This window comes from Ochotona curzoniae, unplaced genomic scaffold (genome assembly GCF_017591425.1).
Source record: "Ochotona curzoniae isolate NIBS_2020 unplaced genomic scaffold, NIBS_Ocur_1.0 contig_2692, whole genome shotgun sequence".
In the NCBI taxonomy this organism is placed as follows: Eukaryota; Metazoa; Chordata; class Mammalia; order Lagomorpha; family Ochotonidae; genus Ochotona; species Ochotona curzoniae.
Genome location: NW_024465556.1, coordinates 9,939,026 through 9,954,294, shown reverse-complemented (window position 1 = coordinate 9,954,294; position 15,269 = coordinate 9,939,026). Strand labels below are relative to the sequence as shown.

The window sequence follows — 15,269 nt, the reverse complement described above, 5'->3', positions numbered from 1 at the left end:
TCTTTTTATAAATCTGCCTTTCTAATTAAAAATAAATAAATCTTTTTTTAAGATTGAGCAGAATTTGCTTAATGCCCACTTTCCCCAAAATCTTCAATGTTCACATCCGTAGTTCTGAGAATTTTGCTCAGACCAAAGAGAAATGAATGAGTTTTCCCAGGAAGCAGATAATTTCCACAGAAGGTAAAAGGTGGTAGGCCAGCTGCTCTCCTAACATATGCATAAGGTCAAAGGGTAATGGGGAGGCAGCTCTTGTGGATACACATACTATGAACACAAACTGGGACAACAGTAACTCCCAAGTGGAGTTTGCAGTCTGTGTATAGACACAGGTCAATTTGATCCCCACTTTAACCATTCTGCACAAAACAAACCTGTTTCCTTAAGCATTAAGAAGCTGTTTCTATCAGTTGTGGGTGCGTCCTCCTCCTTCCTGCTGCATATTTATCATCACACTGACACAATATTCTAGCCAGCATTTCTAGAAAAACTGAAAATTCATTGAACTAGGTTTAGAAAACACCCAATATGGCTTGTTGACACCCTGTGAAATTTAACAAATCTTTAAAATATTAAGGCAATCATGTCTTTCATAAATGTCACCCATAATTACAGCCCCAGAGGAGGGAAGAGGTGTTGGGGAAAGAGACCCCAAAATAATGATAAAAGGGAAAAAAAAGTGGGGGGAAGACAGCTAAAGTAAGAAGCATAGCTTTCATGCGTCATCAAAGAAGCTGTACACTAATCAGATTGGGGTCTGAGAAGACTCCAAGATCTCCACATCTTTGGAGTTCATCTCCTCCCCTTGATTGTGGGCTGAACACAGATTCTCACTGCTGACATTGAGAATCAGGCACAGGCACTGGGATGTTCCCTGGACAGTTATGTTTAGCAAGGCGTGGCTGTGTCTCAAGTATACATTCTGAAGGAAACCGGTGGCCATGCTGTGAGGGACCCTGTGGAGGAGCCCAAGTGGGTCAACCGGCAACAAGGAGTTGAAGCCCTCAGCCCCGCACCCTCTTGGACTGAGATTTGCATCAGGCCACTGAGTGAACCTGGAATTGGATTCTCCCCCAAAAGAGCTCTGAAATGACTGTTGCCTGGGTTCACATCTCGGCTGCCGCTTGGAGAGATTTTGAGTCAATGGCACCCAACTGCTAAGCTTTAGTCCAATTCCTGATCCACAGAAACTGTGAATAAGCTGTATTGCTTTTAGATACCAAATTTGTAATGACTTGTTACCCAACAAGAAATAACACATCACTTGTTAACATGGGGGCAGATTTGCATATAACTGTATGACAATGAAATAATATCTGTGAAATAATGCACTACCTACCCTTTTAAACTATGTCCAGAAATTAGATTATTCCTGCTAGGAGGAAGACAAGCCAATGGAAACACGCTTTGTGTAACTGCCTATGTCCTCATCCAGCTACTTATCCAAGAGCTCTTTTACGTTTTGGGTATCCATAGAGATTTCCAAGAATATTCTTAACAGTGTAAACATACTTTTCAGGATGGAAGAGGTAGAGTAAAATGTCCTCTTGCCAAGTCAAGCTAACTTATATATGTACTATTTCCACTACACAAGTGGAGAGAAAGGGCTAATCTCATTCCTTTTTATCATGCCTTATAGTACTCTGGTACATACAAATAAATATTGGTTGAAATAATTGAATAAAAAGTTGAAGTCACAGGCCTCTATTTAAAAACAGAATGCTATTTTTTTCAAGAGCAATATTAGTCTATGATGTAGTGACCACAGATGAGTTCTAAGCCTCAGCTCTCCTTTCCTGCACGCACTCTTTCAAGATTTATCTTGTAAAGGCCTTTGACACAGGCAACCGCAAGAACAGTGTCATCTATGAGCCCAGTCTGCAGGTGCTATAGACACACAACCCTCTAGTCCACAGGCCAAGACTGGGGCAAGGTTTCTTTTTGTTAAAGAAAGGAGAAGGGGTGGGAGATGGGGGGGTGGTGCAGAAGAACCTTTAAAAATTATGGCCAAAGGGAATAAATTAAGCAATTGAAATATCTCGGTATTCTAACATCCCGCGAGTATTATCATTACTCTGCTACTTTGAGGGGGTGATTTGAGGAATTCTGGGGGGTCAAAAGTGATGTGAACATCTGCTTGGCTGTCTATTGAATTACAGATCCAGTAACATAAAAATGGAGGGTGAAAAATAGAACCTGCACTCTAAAGAAAAAAAATCAAACGAGCCCATTGATAATGTTTAAAGACACTACCATTTACATGACTCACAGCATTTACATCAGAAAAACATCCTCAGCCTTTTTACCAGCATCTTCTTTCTGCCTGCCGATAGTTGGGGGTACGTACTTTACAACCCAATGCATTGTTGCTGAACACACATCCAGTCCCCAGGAGCACAGAACACAATTAGACTATTATGGAGAACATTCAGAAGAAACAGAATGGAACAGATTATTTCACTTAAGACGTACAGAATGCAATTATTTTCCGTATTTATAACCCATGTATTTTGGAATCATTTGGTGAGGAGACTGAGTGCAACAGCAATGTTTTCATCTGAATTTTAGTCATGTGATATACACTGTGGGATTAACCCAAAGCAAAAGGATTTAATGGCCCAGCAGGCGGTCTCTATTTTGAAGATTTTTTTAATCTAACATCCCCCTAGTCTTTTGGGCTGGGACTCTTCCCTTCACATCCTTGGGTTGGTGCTTCTGGCATCTTTGAAAGAGCTAGGCAGGAGTGTGCAGTCCTTCCACCATTAGCCAAAGGAGATGAGCCAATCTTCAAATGAGGGATGTTTTTAAAAATAAGAAATAGGAAAGCCTCTTTTGAACATGGAGGAAAAGTGGGTGTATTTAAAGTAAATTGAGGGTTTTGCACACTCAGCAGATGAGCTCCAGGACTCCTCATAGTTGCATCATCAAAAGGCAGAGAAGACCTGAGAAGCACCAGTTTGAACTTGGCTTGGCATCCTTAGAAAGAACATCTGGAATGCAGGCTTGTCTCTTGACTCCATTGTCCCCTCCATCCCATTCTACTTTATTGTGGCTGATGGAGAAAAGCCCCCCAAAGCTTCTTTAAGACCTAAAAGCAACAGCACAAAACAGATTTGGTCACAGCCCCTACACTGTGCCTGGAAACCTCCAACACGGGTCAAAACTTCTAAACCAAAACACAAGTCACTGAGGATCTATGGAGAACCAGAACATTAATCACATAAAGTGATTGTTTTTCTTGTGACTGTTTTTCAGATAATAGTGCAATGACTCAACAATAAATTACTTATTAAGGGTCTATTACCAGTCTAGCACTATGAAGTTTTCAAAAGTCAGGTTCTGGTCTCTGACCAGAAAGAGCAAGTCAACAGCTGCCATCTGCTATTGACCTGGAAGAAGCCAGGCCATACTTCAGTGCTGCATGCCCAAATAAATGTTATTTGATATTCTCAGCCCGGCAAGATTAACCCATTGTACAGATATGAAAGTAAGACAAAAGAGCCTTTGATGCAGTGGTTAAGTCACCATTTAGGATGCCCTCATTCATCTCTCATCAGAGTACCAGGTTTGAGTCCTGACTCCTCTGCTTCTGAGTCAGCTTCTTGCCAATGAACACTCCAGCAGGTAGCAGATGATACTATAAGGACCTTGGTTGTTGCCTCCTATGTGGGGGACCATGATGGAATTTTGGGCTCCTTGCTTCAGGCTGGCCCATTCCTGGCTATTATGGGCATTTGAAAAATGAGCTAGTAGATACAAAATTCCTGTCTCCCTGCCTTTCAAATAAAATGAAAATAAATAAAAGTGAAGACAAAATGAAAGAAAATAAGACACCAGAGAGATTAAGCCAACTGGTACACATGACACACAGCTACTGACAAAACACACCGATGAGATTACTAATCAGTACTGACTTCAGAGGTAGGTATGACACGGCAGCCTCTCAAATTTGCCTTTACTTGCCACTAGACAGCTGCTGTCTTACCGAATCCAGACCATCCCTTCCTCTCTGCCTCTCTCTCCAATTAGGATTTCTCCCTCTGTCATCCCCCACAACCAGAAATCTCAGTGTATAAAATCCTTGTTACATTAAAGGGCTCCTTCTTTTTACACCTTCCAGGACATCTTGCAGGATGGCTAGGAGCCACCTTCTCCTGCCACGCACACACCTTGCTGTCTTCACTTCCGGCCCTGCTCCCTTTCTCAAAGCAGATTCATTCTTCCTGCACCCCCAGACGCTGGAACCCTGGCGGCAGACAACAGCGAGGATTTTGCCCATCTGCCTGTCCCCATCCCTCTCATCACTGTCTCCTTACCAACAGGTTCTTTTCACCTTAACTGCAGGAAAGGGTCCAAATATGAGAATGCTTTAAAAATTATAATAGCCCATAGCTGCCCCTTAGAGATTCCAAGGTGGCAGTTACGTCTGGACCAAGACATTTTGTTTGACCCACAGTATTTTTTAAAACTGCATTGGATGGCCAGCTTAAAAATGACACTGAAATCTGGATTTCTGGCTTCTCTTGAAAAACGGAAGTGTCTGGCAATACTGGAGGACACTCTTGCTCAACGATGACACACGGAACCTGAAGAGCAGCATTTCAGAGGCATGCTTCCCAGGTCCCCCAAGCACTATGCTTTCTCCCATAGCTGGCCTTCCTTTATCCACTCACTATGTGTGCTTGTCCAAAAGGGTGTTTGCACATGTACCACTGCTCCGTGACTCCTCCTTTCTAGTTAATGCAAAGTGGCATACAGAAAGTGACTTAAAAAATCAAGAAGCAAATTTTTTAAACGTTAAAAAAATAAAAGGAAAAGACAATTTGTCAGAGAGAAAGAGAACATCATCCTCTGATTTAGTCCCCCAAAGACCACAACCGCCGAGGCTGTGCCAGACTGCAGCTGGGAGCTGAGAACTCAAACCAGGTCTACCACGTGACAAGGAACCCATCACCTGCTCCATAGGATCTTCATCAACAGGAAGCTAGACTCAGCAGCCTGAGCCAAGCAGCAGACCCAGACTCTGCATATCAAGCGGCAACTTAAGCTTCAGGTCAAAGGTTTTCACAGGGAAGGTCATTTCTGAACAGGACCTTGACTTACGGATACAGGTGTTATACAGTTTTACTTTACAGAGTAAAATCTCACCTAATTGGATCACAGATGTCCTGATACCAGCCCTGCTTGCCCTACATGTAAACAGGACTGTATAATGTTTCCATCACCTGCATTTTGCAATCAAGACAGCCTGAGTTCCCATTAGGTCTCTGTTATTTACCTGATGAATGAATTTAGAAAGCTGGACAAGTCATTCACAATGTCTGTCAGCAAAATGGAGGTGACTCTAAATCATCCCACAGTCTTATCGTCATGAAGAAAAAGTACAAGGCAACATATGAAGTTCTAAGAATCTAGCTTTACTACTAACTTTTTAAAAATTTTTATTCATTCAAGAGAGAAACACGGAGAAAAAGAGATATGTATCTGCCATTCATTCACTCCCCAAATGGGCTGCAACGGCCAGGGTTGGGATTAGCCAAAGCCAGGATCCCGTCTGTGTCTCCCGTGAGGATGGAAAAGCCCATGTACTTGGTCTATCTTCCTCTGTCTTTCTAGGCATATTAGAAAGGAGCTGGATTAGAGTAAAACAGACAAAGTTGAAACTGGTGCTCCAATATGGGATGTCTGTGAGGCAAGGAGCAACTTAATCAGCTGCCCTACAAAGCTGACTGTACTATTAACTTCAATAGTATTATTTTAGGCGGAGAGTTTAGCCTACCGGCAATGACTTTGGTTATGACAACTTTGTCCTATGTCCAAGTGTCTGGATTTATTTTCAGGCTCCAACCCTGTTCTCCAACTTCCTGCTAACCTGGCTCTTAGAAAGCAATGGTGATGGCTCAGGTAATTGGATTCCTGCCATAAGAGATGTGGCTTGAATTTCTAGTCCCAATTTAGATGGGCCACTGTGGGCATTTGGAGACTGAACAAGCAGATGGGAATTTTTTGCCTCTCTCAAATAAATAAATAAATATTTTAAAAAATATGTGCATTACTTTAGGCCAGAAATTGACAGATATTTTGTATAAAAGGTCAGGTAATAAATATCCTAGGCTCTGTATGTCATCTAGTCTATATTAAAATAGTATGAAGAAGGCCATCTGTAAACAACTGGCATGGCTGTGTGCCGATAAAAATTTATTTACCAATACAGATAGCTAGCCAGATTTGGTATTTAGGGCATTAGTTTGCCCTGTCCCATCATGTATATAGCCAAGTAATGTGAATCAGCTCTAAACATGCTATCTAGGGTTCATTTTAGAAGACTAGAGAACAAGTGTCTCCAGCGGGCATCAGCAGGCAACTCAAAATTAGTTACTATATTGGCCAAGGCTCAGTCCAAGACTGTCTTGAGTGTGGGGAGAGGCTGATCCCATCTCTATGCCTTGCCTCAAAGCCCCTTTTCAATCTTCACCCCATAATCCATTTAGATTGCTTCTTCCCAAATGCCTCCCAAGACTTTCTCAATGAAACTAGGAACCCTGTCATGGATCCCATTATTTTCCCTGCATTACTTGGAACACACCGCAAAATCACCCCCTTTACTTGTGATGTTTGTGATCATTGTGATAACTGATTAACCAGGAGAGCAAGATCCTCCTGCATTCCACCGCTCTCCTCTCCTAGATCCCCACAGGACTGTACACAAAGGTCCCTGGGCAGTATTAAAGTTGAAATGTGACAGACCCTGGGATAGGTTTAAAGAACACTTTTAAATTTTACGACACAAGTGTGCATATGTAAGTTCCTAGAGAACTATCTTTCATAAAAGCTCAAATACAGAGTTGGTCAGTATAAAATAAAAGTTCCAATAATGGGAATTCTCTGCATATTCTAAAGTTATAGAGAGGAAAGGTCAACCATGAGTTCTAGAAGAATCAGGAAGAACTCAGGTTTGAATCCCAGCTCTGTGTCTCACCTATGTGTGACTTTGGTAAAATTATTGAACCTCTCTTAACCTCAATTTTACCATCTACAAGGTATAGAAATTTCCAAATACCACCAATCTGAAGAATACCTATGATGATTAAATTAATTAATATTTAATTTACATATTAATATGTACACAAAGCCAGTCAGATAATATTTTGAAAATGGAAAATGTTGTTGTGATGTTGATTTCATTGCTTTTTTCATTGCAGAGAAAAAATAAGTTTTATGAGAATAGAAATCTTTGTGTATTAGTCATTGTGCTCATTATTTCAGTTCTGGTGAAGAAAACACTGACCCATATGTTACTCAAAATAAACATTTCTTAATGAATGAAACCATCCATGTATAATGGGTGTTGGCAGAAAAGACAATTGCATTAATTACCAAGATAACCACCTTTTGGCAAGATTTTTATGGTACCAGCATACATATCCCTGTCTGGGTTTCAGGAGAGGTTATGGACATGAAGGAGACATACAGCCTGAGAACCTGAATATCAGTGATGCGTTTCTGGGTAACCTCTGCTAAGTATCTGGTTGTTCCTTTGGAACCTGCACTCTTCAGTAGTAATTTTATGAAAGTGATGCCCGTTTTCAGCACCATCCTCTGGTGTACAACAGGCACTGGCATGACTGTGCAAGCAGCACATCTCTAGGAAACACTTGATACTTTCCCCAAAGCATAGCTGCAGCGAAGTGGCCCCCTCCCCAAGGCAGCAGACCAGGCCACTGGGCCTGAAGGGGCTGGGTGCTATTCTACTTTTATCACTTGCTGGATCTGAGCAGGTATCCAGCAATTTTCTAGGCCTCTGGGTCTTGCATCTATTAAAGATGGCTGCACTCATTCTCTCCCATCCTGTAATTTCATCCAGAAATGTTTACAGTTGCTCAGACATGACATATTTTTCTGAAATAACCATAACAATTCTTGATCATCTTTGTCAATAGTGGTGACCTCTAGCTACTTTTGTCTAAAACTGAACTAGTCTGTGAACAGCAAAGCCAAAGGCTCCAGTTTTTGACAACAATTTTTTGAAGAATTTCCCAGGAAGGATTTCAAGACTCCTCACACACATGAATGTCAGAAATTTTTGCACCAAAATTTAACTGGTAAATTCAATTCCATTTCCATTAGTATTTTGAAGTATCCACAGTAAGTGCATACCGTTTTATTTCCATTTTATTGAGGTATAATAGACAGTAAAAATCAGTTATATTTGAGGAACAGAGTATGATTATTTGAGGTAGGCTATAAAATCATGAGCACAATCTCCTCACAAAGTTACCCTGTTGGGGGTAAGATCTATTTTCTTGTCAAATATTATATTAGCTATAGTCACTAGACTGAATATTAGATCTCCATCTTAAAACTGAAAGGTTGTAGCTTTTGCTCTCCCAACTGACCCCACCCTTTATGTACACATTTTTAAAATACAGCGCTCCCTTAAAAGGATACGCAAAATTCTGGAGTTCTTTGTTTCCAGTTATGCTGTGTTCTTTGTGCTGGTGAAACAACATGTGCTTTAATTAGAAAATATCTGTAAATAATTTACTTGCTTTTTAAATAGGACAGAACAATGGGGTCAGTTTTCACATACATTTACCAAGCATGTAGCCCGGGTCCTAAGCCAGACTCTGGCATTGTTCAAATTGTTCAATAACTGTATCAAGCTGTCCAAGCCTTGCTGCCCCACTTAGTGAGGACTGAGGGTAGGGGGCAGGAAATTCAAGGTACAGACCCCACAAGACAAGCACAGAGAGTTCACCAGCCCAAGCTCCAACAAGCTCCTATGATCTAACCCTGGAAAATCCTCCAAGGATTATGAAAATGTGCCAAGAGTGAAGGGCATTGGAGTAATGACTGCAGGACCCCAGCACACAAGTGTGTTTGTGACCCCCGCCCCCAGCCCCTGACAGTGTGAGCCAAAGGAGTAAGGTACAATGTGTGAGTCCCATGATTCATACAACCTCAGCTGGGCTCTATGGGGCTGAAACTGGGTGCTGTACAGCTGTACACACAGTGCAAAGAAAGATGTTAAATCAAATGAAAGCGACTGCTCCAGGACTGGAGGCACTATTATTCAGAATAAGATTGAAAAGGCCAGAAAAAGCAAATCAAAAACATTTCAATTATGTATTTCCCAGAACTACATCTTTGTGCAACTAATGTAAATGTTGCCACCACAATAAAAGTTCTTCCCACATAAAAGCATATAAAACAGGTTGAATAGCATATACTTTATATATCATCTGCATATTTTTGACTATTAATAAAAAATTCAAAATCTATGTATGCTTTACTCTCCTAAGCAATACAGTAATTATGATTAAGGGACAAGCAGCACAAAAAGAGCCAATTTATCTTACTCGTGCTCAGGAATACTATTGTGTAACTAAGCAACTAAAGACAAAATATGGTCTAATTAATTCACTCCTATGCTTATTTAAAAGACACAATTAGAACATTTTTATTTTCCAGCTTGCACAGTAGCTCAACATGCTTGAGGGTGTAGAAAGCAAAGCCTATTATTCTCAAAGACAAGAGTTTAATGTTTAGCGCCACTGATAGGGCTTAGAACTCAACTCTGAGGATGGGCTGGGGGTGGGGGTGGGCAAGGAGGGAGGAGAGGACGTTCTCAGCCAGGGTGTGCTGAGAGTCCAACAGATGGAAGGGGGTGCTTATGGGGCCACGAGATGTCTATGGAGCCTCTGCGGCATACCCTTCTTAGTGGGGTATCAGGATGAAGACGAGCTTTTGAACTTGACAGTCACAGGTACAAGGACACCTTCCACAATGAATCTATACACAACCCAAGATCTTACAGAAAAATCACATAATTAACCCACCCATGCTTGTCTGCATGAGAAATGTCAAATATCCATGCTTAATGCTGTTAGCGGCGCATCTGATTTTGAAAGCAGAATGAATTCACACAAGTATATGACGAGATTGATGGCATTAGCATGATTCTAAAATCCCTTTTCCACAATCACCATCGTCAGCATGGTTCAAAGGTGTTGTCAGTACCGATGCTCACAGTCCAGCCTGTGAGTGACACACACTGGTGGGGAAGGCCCAAGTTCCAATCCCCAGCTACACTGTCTGGCCAGAAGCATCCATTCCCGTGTCAGGGCATGGGAGCAGATTCCTTGAGAAATGCAGGGCTTTGGTACCACATCTCTGAGAGGTACGCAAATCCCTAAGCCAACCATCGATCCATTTGTTTTAAATTTCTTTAAAAGCCAAACCAATGGATCATCACTAACTACAATATTATTCTGAGTACAAGATGGCAAATGTCCAAGTACCTTGGCTCTATAAATGACAAGTGAATGCATTTGATTCGAGCAATTATATTCTGGATATTGGTTAAAACTAGACTTTGATGGATGAGCCTCAGTCATCTATCACTAGATGCCACTATGAACGATGGTATGCTTTATTAATAATTAATAAAGAAATATTTACATGCATGGGCTCTTGTACTTCATAAACATAACATTTTGTTAGTCTGTGCCTGACAATCTGAATGTCAAGAGAGGTTTTAATTGCTTACAGTTTTTGAGTCACTATCAAATACGTGGCCTAGTTAAGACCATCTGTCTAAAAAGCATGCTGGCTCACATGAACTGTCCATGGAGAGTGGGTGAGGGAGAACTCTGATCCACTCTTTCCATGGGTTAACATCTCCAAGTCCTGGATTTTTAATGGGCTGATCACTGGAAATCAGAAAAATAGTCAAATTAAGAGATGCTGAGTCCAGACTATACACTTGTTGCTAAATCTTTGCTCATTTATTTGATGGGTATTCCCAAACTAATCACTGCCCCCATTTTCATAACCTTGTGGTGCAAAATGACTATGGATTTTCGAAGGACAAAACTGGGGAGGAGGCCCCACATGTGAGTGGCTAATCAACCCTTTGTCAGAAAGAAATAGGGCCCATCCAAAGGAAGACAGGCTTTGGGCAAGTAGGCATTTTAATTTTGCGACACTTCTGTCACTCAACAAGTGCTGAAGACTGAGAAGTGGGGAGGTATTTGCAGCAACCTGCACCTGAGAACAACTGCTAGGAGGGCAGGGAAGCCAAGCACACCACAGGGGGAACCAAGCCCTGGAGTGCACACCTCCTGAGAGCGGGGATTCTTGTTTGTTTTGGTCACATTCTATTCCCAGGGCCTATAATAGCAGGTACTGTAGAAATACCTGTGCAGTGAATGAGCTGTCTAAGATGAACACCACACTCTCCAATCCCCAGAGAGACCATGAAAGGCTACAAAGAAAGAGTAATCTCAATGGTGACTGAAGAACACAGCTGGGGAGTGGGTGATGGCCCTATAGCCCAACACACAGTAGGTCTTCAGTTAACATCTGAGGAACGGATTTGAATTGTTTTCCCAAAAAACCACACCAACCATGCGCCTTCCTATGAACACATATGTGTTCATGTAATATGTGTCAGCGTGCTCCTGACACATATTACATGTATTGCAGGAAAATTTGCCTCGGTGATACAGTGTCCTATGCTGTTTTTACATTTTTTTTTTTTCAAACGGGTTGTTCTCACCTCCTTATCAAGATTGAAAAGGTTCTTGAGAAAAAGAGCCAAATCATGGTGTTTTATGTCCATTCTCCTGACAGAGCATTAAACACGTGGTTACCATTCAGCAAGTAGTTTTTGATGAACTCAAGATAGGAAATGCCAGCACTGGCTGGAGTTTGGATCTTAACTACACAAAACGTAACTTAGGAGGAGGCATGTGGCCTGGCGGTTAAGACATTGATTGGGAGACACGGCAGTGATGCAGTGGGCAAGTAATGCCGATTGTCAGGTCCTTTTCATGGGTAGCTCTAATTCTCTCTCAAAAAAATAATTAAATCCATTGAGTAGCTGAAGAAACTGAGACGCAGAAAATGCAATGCATAACCAAAGCCATGTAAGAAGCCCAAGAGGGATTTGGTGTTTTGGTGTAGTGTGTTAAGCAGCTGCCTTCAGTGCCAGCATCCCATCTGAGCACTAATTCAAGTCCCAACTACTCCGCTCCTAAGCCAGCTCCCTAGGAATGTGCCTGAGAAAGCAGCAGAGGATGGCTCAGATCCTTGAGCACATGCCACCAGCAATGGCATCTGGGGGACTGAACCCACAGATAGAAGATCTTTCTATTTCCCCTTTCTCTAAGTCTGCCTTTCAAATAAGTAACATAAAAATCTTTTTTAAAAGTTGGTCATAGTTGTTTTAAAAAGAAATAATAAAATTTAAAAAAAAAGATGTCTAAGAAATCTCTAAAAATTTAAGTCATGAATACACAGCAAAACTCAGCAACTATCTCCACCCTCCAAACCCAGAAAATAAAGAGCAGGGCCAATCCAGTACACATTTTCAACTCCAGTCTGGCTAACCCCAGATATGATCAAATCAGACGATCTTTGAAAAAATCCTGCTGATCCAGTTGGTAGTACACTTCAACAGCAAACTGCAAATCCTTTCGGAGCCTTTTACTTTGGTGACACAGCTAAACCCAGCAGACACAGATGAAAGACGGCCTGGTTTGAAAGGACCTGGCTGGTCACATGTTCTAGCAAACTGATCTTGGTGCCAGTCTCCTTCAAAGAAAATCTTTTCCCACTAAGATGCATGGTGGTGGGCTCAAAGTTCAATGAGAACAAGAATACAAATATGCATGATAATAAGAACAACCCACAATAAAATTATTTACCAAATGCCAACCTCAGTTTTAGGCACATCACAGGTATTAACTCATTTAATCCTTAAAACAATCCTGCCGTATTGTATTTCCATTTTACAGATGAGAAAATTGAGGCACAGAAGTTCAGAACTTGCCCAGAACACACAGCCATGAGAAGCTGTCAAAACTAGAATTCTGGTGGTGGTGTTGAGCCTACCAACTAGGATGCCTCTGTGCCACATCAGAGTATCTGGGTTCAATTCCTTGATCAGGCTCTTGATGTCAGCCTCCTGCAAATGCAGGCCCTTGGAAGCACTGGGGAGGCTCAAACCACCAGTTCCCTGGCATCCACATGGAGGACTTGCATGGAATTCTCAGCTCCCAATTTCAGCTGCAGCCCAACCCCCGCCGTGGAGGGAATTTGAGAAGTGAACTAGAGAATGCAGTGGGATCTCTGTCTCTTTCTCTCAATTTCTCCCTCATTCCCTTGTTTCTGTCTCTGAAATAAGGAAGATTTCTACAAATAACATACTCAAAGTCAGACACCTAGACTTGAATTAATGCAGTTAATTTTAAGGGGCCCTGGATATGCATTTGTATCCATTTTTTTAACTAGAATGGTGAGGACAGTAAGAACCAATCATTTTTGTTTACAAATCCTGAATGTACAATGGACTTTGTAACAGCCAGCAATGCTCGATTTTGGTTCTGTGACATCATTGGATTGGCCATCCTCACTCACAGTCACAGGTGATCGGAGGAACTTGTCGTAAAACCCAAACCATGGCTAGTCAGGCTGAAACCCAAGCTCGCACATCTACCCTTGCAAATGGGTATACTGCCAATAGATTGAGCACTTGGCAATTCGAAAATGAGTATCATCAGAAGTTACCAAGTAACAGAACCAATTACCTACCTACTTTACCACTGTCCTCCTCTGAAGAGCTCCTCTCTGGATGCGACAATTGTGGATAATTACTAAAGACACTCAGCTCCCTGTGCACGGTCCTGCCATTCACTGTCACGGTCATTTAAAAGCAGAAGCATGAATTTCCACACAGAGCTCTGCTTCATTATTGTCTGCTAAGTTAATATTATTTGGAACAACGACCACCACAGTCCTAACTGCATTTTATTGATTTAAGCATCTCATCTGGAGTGCCTCACCGGTATTGCGTGCCTTGATGTCCACAAGACCCACACAGGCATCCTCAATGTTGTTTCCATTTCACAGCTGAAAAAACTGAGACTAAAAGTAATTCTTGGCCTAGCGCGATAGCATAGTGGTTAAAGTCCTCATCTTGCACACACCAGGATCCCATATGGGCACCGGTTCTAGCCCCGGCTGCCCCGCTTCTCATCCTGGTCCCTTCTTGTGGCCTGGGAAAGCAGTCAAGGACAGCCCAGAGCATTGGGACTCTGCACCCACATGGGAGACCTGGAAGAGGCTCCTGGCTCCTGGCTTCGGATTGGCTCAGCTCCAGCCGTTGCGGCCACTTGGGGAGTGAACCATTAGACAGAAGATCTTCCTCTCTATCTCTTCTCCCCTCTGTATATCTGCCTTTCCAATAAAAAAAAAAATCTTTGGGGAGGAAAAAAGTAGTTCTGAGGGTTCAAGGTCAAAGAATTGGGGATGGAAATGTTCTTGCCCCGCCCTGTTAGTATGTGAAAGCAGCGAAGTATTCCAGACGCATGGAAACCATCATCATCACTAGTAAAACTAGGGATCAATTGGTAACAATTTCTAATAACCATTAAAATACAGTTGTGCTATTCAGAACTGGCTGAAATCAGCTGAAGTGTACACTTCTACTATTTAAATACCTGAGGAGCTCGGGCAAAGCTGACTGAATAGTCACAGTTCTAAAATATACAAGGGACTGCCCACATGAGTTCATGCTTCTAGAATATGATGCACTGAAATTCTAGTTTCAAGAGGGTTTCACTTAGAGAGAGAGAGAGAGAACAGGCATAACATTTAAAGAGTGACTGAGTTTAGGCTGGTGACCTTTGACCAAGCTGTATCATCTTTCCACGTGCACATTCCCACCTGTAAAATAGGAATACAACGCTCCGTCCTCCCTAGCCCCACATGCGGCTACAAGGCTCAGCGAGAAAATATTGCCAAGAAAAGGGCTCTGCAGAGCCCAGCAAGCCACACAGGGACGCTATTTCTGATCTTGCACAATGATCATTTTCCTGCTTTTAGATCTGACGTCTTTATATTTCAAGAAATTACAAAAAAAGAAAAAAAAAACGGCAGAATGATTCTCTTAAACCAAAAAAAGCATACTGAGTCCTGGCTGTCCTTTCGGAATGGATGCTGATGTCAGCTCAATCAAGAAATTATTAACCTCCATTTGGTTACTTAAAATAAACTGTACTGGCTGATTCAATGTGCTGAACATTGTCTCCAAGTCAGTACATATTCACCAAGAAGCCTTTCCCTTTTCAGCTACACATTGGAAATGGCAAATGCATCATTCAAGACTATTTGAAATCAATAAGAAAAATCATTTCCACGTATATAAACAAGTTAATGGAGTAAGTGAAAACAAAGCAAATTTCTTAATGCCAGGGCCCGGTTGC

At 41.8% G+C, this 15,269-nt stretch overlaps 1 protein-coding gene across 3 annotated transcripts in view; it reads right to left on the bottom strand.

Annotated features, from left to right (window-relative positions):
* ARID5B (AT-rich interaction domain 5B) overlaps nt 1–15,269 on the bottom strand; it is a 172,316-nt gene that overhangs the window by 153,507 nt on the left and 3,540 nt on the right. The window lies entirely within an intron of this gene.